This window comes from Diceros bicornis, chromosome 33 (assembly GCF_020826845.1).
Source record: "Diceros bicornis minor isolate mBicDic1 chromosome 33, mDicBic1.mat.cur, whole genome shotgun sequence".
NCBI lineage: Eukaryota > Metazoa > Chordata > Mammalia > Perissodactyla > Rhinocerotidae > Diceros > Diceros bicornis.
The window spans coordinates 35,140,676-35,155,459 of NC_080772.1; positions in this window are offsets into that span (position 1 = coordinate 35,140,676).

The following is a 14,784-nucleotide window of genomic DNA, read 5'->3' on the forward strand; positions in this document are numbered from 1 at the left end:
TATTCTCCTACTTAGAAAGTTGTACAATAGCTTTAGAGCTACGATATATAACCTAGAAGTGTGTGTTAGACAATGCCTAATTTTCCATTGAGGACATGCAATAATCTTTCTCGTCCATTTCTAAGTCTTTCACAATTTTTTTCTTATAATATCATTCTAATGCATTGATACATTAAAGCACTAATGCATTTTCTATAAAAACAATACTTCTATAAATTTAGCAGCAAGGCTTTTTTCTGAGTATTCTACTAAATATTCTGACGATTCCTCAACGTTGCCTTATAACGACATGATCTATAAAGTAGAACAGTGTCTCCCAAATTACTTGTTCATAAAATTTAATCAGGGGTGCATCTTAACATTCACATTTCCAGGTCCTTCCCTGGAAATTCTCATTCAGTAGGTATGGAAAGGGACCTGGAAATAAGTATTTTTCAATAAGCACTGTACATGATTTTTATGATCAGGCAGGTTGTGAAGTGTTTAACGGAAGCAAGGCTGAAAATAACACAATAACTAAATATAGTTTTAAGTATCCTTAAATTAATTAAACAGTCATTAATTAAATTTGTATTTAACCCAAGAGGCTTGTCAAATATTTTTTTCTTTTTTGAAAAGAGCGTCTAAATTCATTACCACTTATTGTCTTCTAGATCATTTAAGTATTTTACCAGAGTATGAATATTAATTGCATCTGAAGCACTTCCCTTTTAACTTTCAAAGGTCCCTACGCTATCTCTATATTTTCCTTACCTTCCATTGGATAGTGTGATAGCATCCTTTGAGCCACCAAAATTATAGCAAAATGATCGAGCACAATGAACTGAGGTCAGTCACCAGGAATAGCAGAGACAGCGATTCAGCGAAGCCTAAAATATTAGCAGATGTGGGGGAGAGGCAGAGCTGAGATCAGAAGAAGGAATGATGTCTGCATTTGAAGAGCAAACCCAAGAGCAGATTTTGCGCAAGTGCACAGATTGGCTGGAGGAGAGATTTAAGAAACAAATATGGTGGATCCAGATAAATTCCCAGCACAGCATTCTTCAAAAAGAGACTCTTTATTCCCATAACAAGGGCTCAATCTCAGCCAGCACACACCAGTACATTGAAATATTTTTATACTACTTGGTAAATGGTTACCATCCTAAGTCCCCCATCCCTTCCTCCTAGCCAACCCGGCATCTAGGAACTGAAGGGATAATATCTGACACAGCAGAGGACCCCCCAAACCCCACCCCATCCCTACTGCCAGCAACCATTCTGATTGCTTTACGCTCACATCCTACTGGTGGTTAAATACTGTGATATAGTCACAGGATGCCTCCACTGATCTTTCATGGTGCTCTCAACCAGACTCTTGAAACTACCAAAAAGAAATCCATTTTCTCCTAGAAGAAGGAGAATTTGTGCTGATATTCCAGCGTTTGAATCTTTATATCTTATTAACCCGAAAACGGTAGCCGTATCCTTACATTTGTATGGTGACTTTAAAATGAGATAGTGCGCTAAAAAGGGGCCATAGTTAATTCTTTTGCTAATTCTTAACTGAAAAATATTTTGCTACTTCTTTTCTGCTAGTTCCCATGCAGCTTCCTTCTAAATACTTCTAAGAAGAGTTCAAAAAAATTTATTGGACATCTATTTATCTGTAAGGGACTATGGTAAGTGTTATTATATTTAAACATAGACCTAAACAAAGCAGTAAAATTTAAGCAAGAAAATTATCTATCACACACTGGTGTAATGTTTTTTTCTTTCATGAGCCCGTTGTGTAACTCTTAATTCCAGTTTTCTCTAGGAACTCTATGTTTCTTATTAAAATGGCTGGGCTTTCTCATTAAAACAACTCGTGCAAATTCATTTACACACCAGCATATGTGTGTGGGGAATGGAATTAGTGAGTTGCTTACACCACATGTCTAGGGGCAAGTCCTATTTCTTTCATTAGGACCTGAGAAAATCCTTTTATAACTCTTGTTCTCAGAGTCTTCCCATGAAAATTAGTATATGGTCAAGATTAGAGTTTTTCCAACTTTGTAGCAGCATAAAGCATTCTGCAAACAAAAAGTTGCACAAAAGCTCAACAGGTACGCAGGGCTTCTCCAGTGAAAGGGGAGGGGAGGCAGAGCATTGCCAGCGTGAACCCTCGTCCGCTTCCCAGGCAGCTCTGAGACACCCTATAGGAACAAGATTCCTTAAGATTCCACAAAACACAGTGTGAAATCCATGAAAAACATGATCACTAAGATCCTTTCCAACTCTAAAAATTCTATGAAAATTCTATAACGTGTTCCTACTGCTTGAGTTGTTCAACGAACTGGACCAAATGAAGTTGCAAATGATGAAGGCTAGACTACAAAGGCAACGCCATGTTATCCATAATGTAAGAGAAATGACAAAAAGGAGGCAAAGTTATACCATTGTAACTCCTTCTCAATCCTTTCACATTTCATGATGTGATCCACAGCAAATATCAATTGAAGATAAAGTAATATCAGAAATAAATAAAATAATCACAATATAGTCCATGCTGACTGTGAGCATTCAGCTGTGGTGCTTAATATACATATATAAATGTATATCCATACATTCATAAATTATATATCCAGACATCCATGCCTACTCATACATGCATTATATACTCATACATTCATGAGTATTCCTCTTCCGAAGTTTCCTTTGGTTGTTTCATTTTGGGGACATCTATGTCCCTAACTAGATTCTAAGTTAGATCCCCAAAGCCAGTGCTTCTATACGCTGATTTCAATTATTCCTTAGTGACCGTCACTAATCCAATGATTTGAACAACTTGAGAAAAGTTGGAAACTTTACAAAGCTAATCCGTACTGCACAGGGTGACAAGAGTTATCTGTCAAAAATGTAAACTCGATCACGTGATTAGTGTGCTGAAAACACTGCATAGCTCCCCACCTCCGCTAGACTCAACATGAAATCCAAGACCTCTCGTGACGTGGCCCCTGTGGACCTCACCAGCCTCATCTTGTCCCACTCTCCTCTGCCTACTTCTGCTCCTGAAGTGGCAGCTTGGCCTTCTCTCAGTTTCATGTTCTCTCCCGTGTCGTTGGGACCTTAATTACACCATCCCTCAGCCTAGACGACACATCTCTTCAGTCAACTGCTTTAACAGTCTGTTCATCCTGTAGACTTCAGCTTGGGCCTCACCTCCTCAGAGAAGCCCTCCTTGATCAGTCTGCCTTAGGTATCTCAACATATATTCCAGATAGCATCTTATATCTTTTCACAAAACTTTGCATATTTGATACTGTTTAATTTATCGTTTGTAATTATTTGTTTACTTCCTGAATTCTTGTTGCCAGTAAATTTCATGTGGACGGGGCCACATCCGTCGTGTTTATCACTAAGCCCCAGCACATCGCATAGTACCTGGCATTTGGCAGATATTCCTGAATATTTATTGACAACAAAAAACACTTAGAAAATTTACAAATTTCTGAATTCATCCCTTAATGGCTAGTAGTGGTTTTAAACTCACTTTCTATAACTAAAAAAATATTTAAATTACCTTTTGTTATAAAAGAGTTTATGATGCCTTCAAATTTTTGAACTAAATGGAATGTTCTGAATATGTATGCTTTTACAGAGCCATCTAGTGTCCATTTTGTTTAGTGAAGCTAAAAAAATGAAATAGGGTCAGAAAAACCATAATATTCTGAATAGTGAAGCATGCATAATCGCCATCTGGCAGTAGCAATTTAATGCAGCTGGCCACTTGAATGACTTTTTTTTTTTTCCCTGAGCTACCTCTGCCCATATGGACACTGTATTAGTCATTCTAGAATTCTGGTAACTAAAATTGGACGAGAGATCTCTGGTCAATGTGGTATATTGAACAAATTTGCAGCTACCAGCTCCCTCCTGAAGCCCCGCTAAGATGACAGGAAAGGAATAAAATATGCATGAACATATAAGAACAAAGAGAACAGGATGGGAAACAACAGGTAAGAGACGTGACCAAATTTGGACCTTAGAAAGAAAAAGAATGAGTGGTAACTGGCATTGCAATTAGAGAAAACTGAGAGATAAGGAAGACCATGGGAGAAGCCAGTCAGAAGATGAACCTTAGAACATTTCAAAAATTGAAGGCGCTAGTAAAGTTACAACCCTTCTCAAGAAGCTCCTGTAGGATATATACTCCAGCAGAGTATAAATCAAGAAAAAAATAAGCATTGTATCCAGGACGCAGAAATCTAACAAAGGAAAGAGGTAAAGGGAATTCTCAGGAAGATCCAGAATGGAAGTCTCAGGACTCCAGCTGTGTAGTAAGCATAGAAAGCAACCAGTACAAACAGGAGCGGAAGGATGGGGGTCTCTAAGAATTATCTCGAGACGAAACAAAGCACATCTATTTGGATATACGGAGAGGACACTGCAGTTGTGCCAGAATATTTGGGAATGAATTAGACATAGGTACACGGAAAATTTAGAACATTTTTTTAAAAGACAAGAAAAAATATATACACAACAAATTGCTCAGCTGAGACTCATATTTAAAAAGTAATAATAATGTAAAAACTAAATATTTATTTAATCAATTGTGATATAACTACATTGAAAAGATGGGAAGAGAGAAAACACTGGGGGTGGTGCAGCATGTAAGAGAGCTAAATTTCTTCAGCCAAATATTTTAATATCTAAACTGAAAAATTAAAATATAACAACAAAAGTATACATTTAGAAATATAGAGACAAACTCAGAAGAGAACAGAAAGTGGTTTCCTCTGGGAGAAGGAATTAGTAGTGGATGGAAGTATGACTGCAGACATATTTTTTTCTTACATCTTGGCTTTTAAATTATGTGCATATATATAATATGAATAAAAATGTATATCTCATATATTTTTCTTTCTTTTCTTGCTTTCCCATTATGCCTTCCCAATGGGAATACATTTTCAGGTTCTATCTAAAAGGTACCAGTGTCGATAGCCACATTAGGTTTCATTTGGAACTTTGATCATATAATACTGAAAACAAGAGCTCTTCATATTTTGAGACACGTACAAAAGACCCCTCACCACTTTTGTAAAAGTTCCCCACCAATGGTTGTTTGAGTGTACTGGCCCATTTGTTCTCTCTGTGGGGATGTTTTTGTGATGTCTGGCATCACAAAGCATTTGTCCCAAAAGAGCCACACATCATCCTCGTGCAATTTCCTACCAGATTTTTTCCCAATAACTCTTTTAAAATTTGGGGCAATTGCTGGCATTTTATAGTAGCCTCTTTGAATCTGTCTAAATATTCAGCTTCTCGGGGTATTAAGTGGACCAGTACTTTACAGAGGGCTGCCTGTCAGGTGTCATCAACCATCAGCCAGAGCATTTCTTTTAGCCTTGAGGTATGCATCTATATTTTTATGATGGTCACCTTTGTAGAAAGCATTCAAGCCCTTAAAAGTTCTTAAATGGGTTGATCATTTTAAATTGAGATTCCTCCAGAGGGTAAAGGAAAAATCTCCCATTTTTACAGCTTTCCCAAGTCATGGACTGCTCCAAAGGCAGACCTGCCATCAGTGTATATATTAACTCTATAATTAACACTTGCTGGTTGTCAAGCTCTGGTGAGTGTGACAAGTTCCTCCAACCGGGCTGATTTTACCTCTGAAAATGAGTCATATTCTAGGCACCAATCAGTCAAATGCGTTTCTTGTACATCTCATGTCTTGGGTCTCCTCAGCCTAAATGCTGGGCTGCCCATCACTGTAACCTGAAAAACATGCATTTCCCAGCAGACGACAGGTTTGGAGGGTTCTTTTCCAGAACGAGACTCTCATGGGAAAAAGAAACAAGACAAGCCTAGGTATGGTTTTTATAAGATTTTTGTTAAGTGACCAAAGGCAAAGTGTGTCCAAGGATGCCATTCTAAGGAGAACCTGAACTCCTCAGCTCCCAGGACTGACTTGAAGAACAGACCTCACGGTACCCATGCCCTTTCTCTTCTCTATGAATTTCCTGTACTAGAATCACAGCAGATAATGACAACGATAGACAGAGAAAATAGTATTCTTGTTACCAAAAAGGCAGTTTTCCACCAAGGAAAAAAATTTCAAATCTGATAATATAATCAGATGATTCTTAAAAGAGATCTGATTTCCCAGGAGATAATTTAATTTAGCATTTGGGAGCACAACAAAGAGTAAGTCATAGGTCAGACCGAAGGTGAACCCTATCCCACTATTGCAATCAGAGACACCTGCAGGAAGCTCCGTGCAGAACACTGATTTTGAGCTGAGGGTCTTGGGCTGTGGCAATGAAGGCTCTTATACTGATCCTGGTAGAACTTCCACATTGTTGAGTTCCCATAAATACCACCAGAGCTTAATCAAGAAAAGTTAATTGATTAGAATTTACTGCAGTAAGGTAAAATTTCACTTCGATTATTTTAGAAGATACAGAAAAAGGTGATGTGCTTTGAAGATCTCCAATTTCTGATGCTAGCATCTCTCTCCTTTTCAAAAAAATATATACCTTGGGGGCAAGTCCTCTGACCACATATCTGAATCTCTTTTAAAATTGTCATTGATTAGGAAAGCAGTCTTTCTGTGAATTCAGACCTATACGTGTCTAGTCACATAAAATTGTGCAAGACAAAACAGCCTCGTGGCACACTTTCAATGCTAAACGAAATGCCAGGTGCAGCCTCAAGTTCCCACGCTGGACACATGTTGTTATCATCACCTGCCAGTCAGGGAATGGTGACATAACAAGTAGCCGCATAACCTGCCACCCAAAATAACAGAATTTTACTTTCAGAATTTAAAATTTTAGCATTTTCCTTTTTCTTGAATATTTTGCTTTTCCAACTTTACATGTATTTCAAGGAAGGTATATAGAGGTGAGATACTGTTCCTAAGTTAATGTTGAAACAAATTTCCTATTACTCTCATAGCAAGCTCCTGGATCACTTTAATAGAGGGATATCCTGATATTACTAGCAGCTTGTTAAATACTAGTTTTTAGTACGTCAAATGTACTCAGTCAACTTGTGGGAATAGATCTGAGAGAGAAAGAGAGATAGAATGTGGAGTTTTCAACCTTCGACCATTTCTTTTCATACAGAATTCACTGAGACAAGGCACAAATATCTTAGTAAATTTCATTTCAAACAAAAATTCATTATACACTTGGATCCCTTTTAATATGCTAGCTAATCTAAATATTTTCTCTCTAACCTTTCCAAAATAAGTTACTGAATTAATTTCTTCCAATATTTATCAAAAGATAGAAATTTTAGAGAGTGACGTCACCATCATGGCAGAGTGAGCTTTCCCGTGAATTCTTCCCCCACAAGATACAACAAAAGCAACAGCCACAGACCAACAACGGAATCCCAGACAGTGAAAACCTAGAGCAGAGGGATCCACACTGCCGCACATCTGAGAGCCGAACGTGCTGGGCCCCCGGAGGAAGTGGGGAGAGGTAAGGAGAACTCCGCTCCCTCCCTATCAGATCAGCGATCCCGGTCTGCGCGGCTCCCAGAGAGGGGGGAGGGGCGGCGCTCCGCGGAAACTGTAGCTCTTCGGGCTCTCTCAGCCAGTGGGAAACTCCCGCACAGAGGACTCAGAGGAGCCACAGGGCTACCATCAACATCTGAGCACCCCAGAGAGCGGATAAAGAGGGGCAAACGAGAAGCCTGCCACGTCAGGGACCCAGAGGGCAAAAGAGAGAGCTCCCCCCTCCCCGCAACCCGGAGTCTGCAGCTCGACCAGACCAGACCTAGCGATCCGAGCCAGACCTGATCAAACTGGACTGGACCCGTGGATCACAGCGGGAAAAAAAAAAAACAAAAACAAAACTGTGGATCGCAGCAGAAAAACCGGGGCAGAGCACAGGGGGCTTAGACTACACAGCCCTTTACCACCAGACAGTGGCGGCAGGTGGAAATTGCAACCAGAGACTTCCAGGATGAGGAAAAACAAAACCAACACAGGAAACACAATGCAAAAATATATGAAATCACCAGACCAGAAACAAAATGACAAGCACCCAGAAATCAACCCCGAAGACACAGAAATCCATAAACTAAATGACAGATATTTCAAAATAGCTATCATAAAAACACTCAATGAAATACGAGACAACACAGACAAACAATTCAATCAGATTAGGAGTTTCTTCACAAAAGAGATTGAAATCATAAAGAAAAACCAATCAGTGCTGATGGAGATGAAGAACACAATGGAGGAGATAAAGGAGAATCTGCAATCTTTAAAGAACAGAGCTGACAATATGGAGGAAAGAATTAGTACTTTAGAGGATAGGAATACAGATATACTCCAGATGGAAGAAGAGAGAGAACTAAGACTAAAAAGAAATGAAGAAAGACTCCGAGAAATATCTGACTCTATTAGAAAATGTAACATAAGAATTATAGGTATTCCTGAGGGAGAGGAGAGGGAAAGAGGAACAGAGAGCCTATTCAAGGAAATAATAGCTGAAAATTTCCCAAATCTGGGGAAGGAGCAGGAAATACCAGTAAGTGAAGCCAACAGGACACCTATATATATTAACAGACAAAGGCCTTCACCACGACATCTAGTGGTAAGGCTAGCCAGGGTCAACGACAAAGAAGCAATATTAAGGGCAGCTAGACAAAAACAAAAAATAACGTACAAAGGAACTCCCATCAGGCTCTCAGCAGATTTCTCAACAGAAACTTTTCAGGCTAGAAGAGACTGGAATGATATATTCAAAATACTAAAAGACAAAAACTTTCAGCCAAGAATACTCTATCCAGCAAAAATATCCTTCAAATATGATGGAGAAATAGTAACTCTCCCAGATAAACAAAAGCTAAGGGAGTTCCTGGCCACGAGACCCCCACTACAAGAAATACTCAAGAAGGTCCTCAGGCCTGAAAAAAAGAAGAGAAAGGGAACACAAAGCTTGGAGGAAGGAGAAAAGTAGGTAGACAAAATCAGAGAAATAGTAGATCTTTACCGGAATAGGTTAGCAACCACTTAAATACTAAACTCGAAGATCAAAGAAAGAAATTCACCAAAAATAAATTTAACCTCATCACTGTAAACACACAGCCACAACACAAGATAGAATAAGGTATAACAAGAGCAACTTAGAAGGGGAAGAGGAAAGTGACTGAATTGACTTAGTATAAGGAAATAGGAGGCTATCAGATAATGGACTATCTCATACACAAGATTTTTTGCCCAAACCTCAAGGTAACCACTAAACAAATAATCAAAGCAAAACCACATATGATAAACAAAGAGAAAACTGGAATTATCATAAGACAGAACAACCAAACTGAATTGGCAGTCCAAAACAAATGAGACAAGAAACAAAGGAAATGCAAAAGAACCAGAAAATAAGTGACAAAACAGCAACATTAAGCCCTCATACATCAATAATTACCCTAAATGTAAATGGATTGAACTCTCCAATCAAAAGATACAGAGTGGCAGGATGGATTAAAAAGCAAGACCCAACAATATGCTGCCTTCAGGAAACACATCTTAGCACTAAAGACAAGCACAGGCTCAGAGTGAAAGGATGGAAGACAATACTCCAAGCTAATGGCAAACAAAAGAAAGCAGGTGTTGCCATACTCATATCAGACAAAGTAGACTTCAAGATAAAACAGGTTAAGAAAGACAAAGAAGAGGAATATATAATGATAAAAGGGACACTCCATCAAGAAGACATTTCATTTATAAATATATATGCACCCAACATAGGAGCACCAATGTACATAAAGCAACTATTAACAAACCTAAAAGGAGAAATCAACAACAACACAATAATAGTAGGGGATCTTAACACCCCACTTACAGCAATGGATAGATCATCCAGACAAAAAGTTAATAAAGAAATATTAGACTTAAATGAAAAACTGGACGAGATGGACCTAGTAGACATATACAGAGCACTCCACCCAAAAACAGCTGACTACACATTCTTCTCAAGCGTGCATGGAACATTCTCTAGGATAGACCATATGTTGGGAAACAAAGCAAGCCTCAATAAATTTAAGAAGATTGAAATCATAACAAGCATCTTTTCAGACCATAAGGCTATGAAACTGGAAATGAACCAGGAAAAAAAAACTGGGAAATTGACAAAAATGTGGAGATTAAACAACATGCTACTGAACAACCAATGGATCATTGACTAAATTAAAGGAGAAATCAAAAACTATCTGGAAACAAACGACAATGATAACATGCCATATCAAACCATATGGGATGCAGCAAAAGCGGTCCTGAGAGGGAAACTCATAGCGATACAAGCCCACCTTAACAAACAAGAAAAAGCCCTAATAGGCAACCTTAAATTACACCTAACAGAACTAGAAAAAGAAGAACAAACAAAGCCCAAAGCCAGCAGAAGGAGAGAAATAATAAAAATCAGAGCAGAAATAAATGATATTGAGACCAAAAAAACAGTAGAAAGGATTAATGAAACAAAGAGTTGGTTCTTCGAGAAGATAAACAAAATCGACAAACCCTTAGCCAGGCTTACTAAGAAAAAAAGAGAAAAAGCTCAAGTAAATAAAATTAGAAATGAAAGAGGAGAAATTACAACGGATACCATGGAAATACAGAGGATTATAAGAGAATACTATGAGAAATTATATGCCAACAAATTGGACAATCTAGAAGAAATGGATAAATTCTTAGACTTATACAACCTCCCAAAATTGAACCAAGAAGAAATGGAGAATCTGAATAGACCAATAACAAGTAAAGAGATTGAAATAGTAATCAAAAACCTCCCAAAAAATAAAAGTCCAGGACCAGATGGCTTCTCCAGTGAATTTTACCAAACATTCAAAGAAGATTTAATACCCATCCTCCTCAAACTATTCCAAAAAATAGAGGAAGATGGAACACTTCCTGAATCATTCTATGAGGCCAACATCACCCTAATACCAAAACCAGACAAAGATAATACAAAGAAAGAAAATTACAGGCCAATATCGCTGATGAACATTGATGCAAAAATCCTCAACAAAATATTGGCAAACCGAATACAACAATATATTAAAAAGATCATACACCATGATCAAGTGGGATTTATACCAGAGACGCAGGGATGGTTCAACATCCGCAAATCAATCAACGTGATACATCACATCAACAAAACAAAGAATAAAAACCACATGATCATCTCAATAGACGCAGAGAAGGCATTTGACAAGATACAACATCCATTTATGATAAAAACTCTCAATAAAATGGGAATAGAAGGAAAGTACCTCAACATAATAAAGGCCATATATGACAAACCCACAGCTAACATCATACTCAACGGGGAAAGACTGAAAGCCATTCCTCTGAGAACAGGAACGAGGCAGGGCTGCCCACTCTCACCACTCCTGTTCAACATAGTACTGGAGGTTTTGGCCAGAGCAATTAGGCAAGAAAAAGGAATAAAAGGAATCCAAATAGGTAACGAAGAAGTGAAACTCTCACTATTTGCAGATGACATGATTGTATATATAGAAAACCCTAAAGAATCTGTTGGAAAACTATTAGAAACAATCAACAACTACAGCAAAGTTGCAGGGTACAAAATCAATCTACAAAAATCAGTTGCATTTCTATATGCTAATAATGAACTAACAGAAAGAGAGCTCAAAAAGATAATACCATTTACAATTGCATCAAAAAGAATAAAATACCTAAGAATAAATCTTACCAAGGAGGTGAAGGACCTATACAATGAGAACTACAAGACATTATTGAGGGAAATCCACGATGACATAAAGAAATGGAAAGATATCCCATGCACGTGGATTGGAAGAATAAACATAGTTAAAATGTCTATATTACCCAAAGCAATCTACAGATTCAATGCAATCCCAATCAGAATCCCAATGACATTCTTCACAGAAATAGAAGAAAGAATACTAAAATTTATATGGGGCAACAAAAGACCCCGAATAGCTAAAGAAATCCTGAAGAAAAACAACAAAGCAGGAGGCATCACAATTCCTGACTTCAAAACATACTACAAAGCAATAGTAATCAAAACAGCACGGTACTGGTACAAAAACAGACACACAGATCAATGGAACAGAATTGAAAGCCCAGAAATAAAACCACACATATACGGACAGCTAATTTTCGACAAAGGTGCTAAGAACATGCAATGGAGAAAGGAAAGTCTCTTCAATAAATGGTGTTGGGAAAACTGGACAGCCACATGCAAAAGAATGAAAGTGGACCATGTACTATCGCCATTCACAAAAATTAACTCAAAATGGATCAAAGACCTGAAGGTGAGACCTGAAACTATAAAACTCATAGAAGAAAATATAGGCAACACACTATTTGACATTGGTTTTAAAGGAATCTTTTCGGATGACATGCCTACCCAAACTAGGGAAACTAAAGAAAAAATAAACAAGTGGGACTTTATCAGATTAAAGAGCTTTTATAAGACAAATGAAACCAGAATCAAGATGAACAAACAACCAACCAGCTGGGAGAGAATATTTGCAAAACATACATCTGACAAGGGGTTGATCTCCATAATATATAAAGAACTCACACAATTGAACAACAAAAAAACAAACAACCCGATCAAAAAATGGGCAGAGGAAATGAACAGACACTTCTCCAAGGAAGATATACAGATGGCCAATAGGCACATGAAAAGATGCTCAACATCACTAATCATCAGGGAAATGCAAATCAAAACAACACTAAGATACCACCTCACGCCTGTTAGAATGGCTATAATCACCAAGACAAAAAACAACAAATGTTGGAGAGGATGTGGAGAAACAGGAACCCTCATACACAGCTGGTGGGAATGCAAATTGGTGCAGCCTCTATGGAAAACGGTATGGAGATTCCTCAAAGAATTAAAAATAGAGATGCCCTATGATCCAGCCATCCCACTACTGGGAATCTATCCAACGCACCTGAAATCAACAATCCAAAGAGGCTTATGCACCCCTATGTTCATTGCAGCATTATTCACCATAGCCAAGAAGTGGAAGCAACCTAAGTGTCCCTCGACTGACAATTGGATTAAGAAAATGTGGTATATATATACAATGGAATACTACTCAGCCATAAAAAAAGACAAAATCGTCCCATTTGCAACAACATGGATGGGCCTGGAGCGTATTATGTTAAGTGAAATAAGCCAGAAAGAGAAAGACAAACACTGTATGATCTCACTCATATGTGGAATATAAACCAACACATGGACAGAGAAAACTGGACTGTGGTTACCAGGGCAGTGGGGGTGGGGGGAGGGCACAAGGGGTGAAGGGAGTCATATATGTGGTGATGGACAAACAAAAATGTACAACCCAAAATTTCACAATGTTAGAAACCATTAAAACATCAATAAAAAAAAAGGAAAAAAAAAAGATAGAAATTTTAGATTGTATCTATTGTAAAATTTCAATTAAATCGATTTAGAGAAAACTGATATCTGGGGCAATATGACTTAACAACTAACTAAATATCCTGCCGTACAATGTAAATGTAGATGTCAGAAGTAGGATAAATACCTTTAATAAATAAAGGAATAAATATCTACTTGGAAGTTGTGTGTGTGTGTGTGTGTGTGTGTGTGTGTTTTTTATTTTTTTATTTTTTATTTTTTTTTAATTTTTTGTTTATTGCAGTAACATTGGTTTATAACATTGTATAAATTTCAGGTGTACATCATTATACTTCTATTTCTGCATAGATTACATCATGTTCACCACCCAAATACTAATTACAACCCATCACCACACACATGTGCCGCATTATCCCTTTCACCCTCCTCCCTCCCCCCTTCCCCTCTAGTAACCACCAATCCAATCTCTGTCCCTATGTGTTTGTTTATTGTTGTTACTATCTACTACTTAATGAAGGAAATCATACGGTATTTGACCTTCTCCCTCTGACTTATTTCACTTAGCATAATACCCTCAATGTCCATCCACCTTGTCACAAATGGCTGGATTTCATCATTTCTTATCGCTGAGTAGTATTCCATCATGTACATATACCACATCTTCCTTATCCATTCGTCCCTTGATGGGCACTTAGGATGCTTCCAAGTCTTGGCTATTGTGAATCACGCTGCAATGAACACAGGGGTGCATATATCTTTACTCACTGGTATTTTCAAGTTCTTTCGATAAATACCCAGCAGTGGAATAGCTGGATCTTATGGTAGTTCTATCCTTGATTTTTTGAGGAATCTCCATACTGCTTTCCATAGTGGCTGCACCAGTTTGCACTCCCACCAGCAGTGTATGAGAGTTCCCTTCTCTCCACATCCTCTCCAACACATGTTGTTTCCTGTCTTGTTAATTATAGCCATTCTGACGGGCGTGACGTGATATCTCATTGTAGTTTTGATTTGCATTTCCCTGATAGTTAATGATGTTGAACATTTTTTCATGTGCCTGTTGGCCATCTGTATATCTTCTTTGGAGAAATGTCTGTTCAGGTCTTTTGCCCATTTTTTAATTGGGTTGTTAGTTTTTTTGTTGTTGAGATGCATGAGATCTTTATATATTTTGGAGATTAACCTCTTATCAGATGTATGGTTTACAAATAACTTCTCCCAAGTGTTAGGTTGTCTTTTCGTTTTGCTGATGGTTTCCTTTGCTGTGCAGAAGCTTTTTAGTTTGATGTAGTCCAATTTGTTTATTTATTCTATTGTTTCTCTTGCCCGGTTAGACATGGTGCTTGAAAATATGTTGCTAAGACCGATGTCGAAGAGAGTACTGCCTACGTTTTCTTCTAGAAGTTTCATAGTTTCAGGTCTTACA